Raw genomic sequence first — 1185 nt, 5'->3', positions numbered from 1 at the left:
TTTAAAATAAAGATAATTACAAAAATAAATAAAAGGTTGGAAAATTTTATTCGTTGAGACAGATTTTCAATATTAGCCAAAGTAAACAGAGATTTATGTTTGTATCCAGTCAGAATCTTTGAATCAAAATTAAAGTTATTAAATAATTTATTTTCCTCTTTAATATTTGACCTCTCTCTTATCTTCAATGTGACCCTACTGCTGTACATTTACTTTTCTATAATCTCAGATAGTTTCCTTTTGGGAATAAGCACCAAAATTATATTTTGATACAGTTAAAAAAATAATAGTTACATACCAATTGTAGGCTACCAAGAATTACCACACCAATTCTCAAAGAGAAACAGCCACATGAATTCAACAGAGGAATGTTAATGGCCATTTTTGTAAATATCTGTGATATCTGGAATGAAATTTATTTTTATAATACATACTTTCAGAAGTGCATATTAAGTGAAGTATACATAAAAATATCTTGTAATTCAAAAATTTATTGTTTTTTTTTTCTTAAAATGTTAACAAAATATATCAATATTCATTATCTTGGTACTGATCTGTTTGGAAACAAAGTTAATTCCATAAAATATTACAGTGAAAATATGAATATTTACCAATATCTTGCTGTTCAGTTTTGAATCATCTCATATTTTGATATTTTATAAGATAGGCCTTAAATTGTCTTTATAAAGCAGACTGCTAACACCCTCTGTGTTGCCTGGCCGATATCAATATGTTGATAGCGTCAAATACAGTTATCAGCACAATCAAGGTCACGGAATGGATTATTTTGATTTTTTTTTCACCAGGCCTTTTGAATGAAATATTTATCAAGAGATCCTTTCACCATTTGCTTTTATTCCATAAATTTATAAATGATCATTGTTCATAATTTATTTTAAAAATGAATGTTTTTCTATATATTTGGTTAATCATCTTTATTATCAAAGAAATAGGGAAAAGTGCTTTACCTAGGATCACAATTTATTTTTTTTATCTTTTTAAAAGCCATTTTTTAAAATATAGTACTTGAGTCTTTCCTGATAGCACCATTATTTCTAGATTCTATGTATTTTTTTTCCTTAAATATTAAATAATTATTGTATGTGCTTGTAAACATTTTATTTCTTTTCTTTTATTTATATTGAAGATTGAACAATTTTTTATTTTTTGAATACATTAAAAATA

At 25.1% G+C, this 1185-nt stretch overlaps 1 protein-coding gene across 1 annotated transcript in view; it reads right to left on the bottom strand.

Annotated features, from left to right (window-relative positions):
* LOC106682004 (THAP domain-containing protein 1) overlaps positions 1–761 on the bottom strand; it is a 49658-nt gene extending 48897 nt beyond the window's left edge. Inside the window, exons 1-2 of the mRNA XM_014422629.2 lie at positions 612–761; positions 299–403 (exon numbers count right to left, since the gene is read on the bottom strand). The gene's annotated coding sequence lies outside the window, so the exon portion shown is untranslated. The remainder of the gene's footprint in view (positions 1–298; positions 404–611) is intronic.
* Positions 762–1185: the final 424 nt, after the last annotated feature.

This window comes from Halyomorpha halys, unplaced genomic scaffold, assembly GCF_000696795.3.
Source record: "Halyomorpha halys isolate HHAL.00 unplaced genomic scaffold, Hhal_1.1 Scaffold381.1, whole genome shotgun sequence".
Classification (NCBI taxonomy): Eukaryota; Metazoa; Arthropoda; class Insecta; order Hemiptera; family Pentatomidae; genus Halyomorpha; species Halyomorpha halys.
Note: the sequence above shows the minus strand (reverse complement) of the source record. Positions and strands in the feature narration are given on the sequence as shown.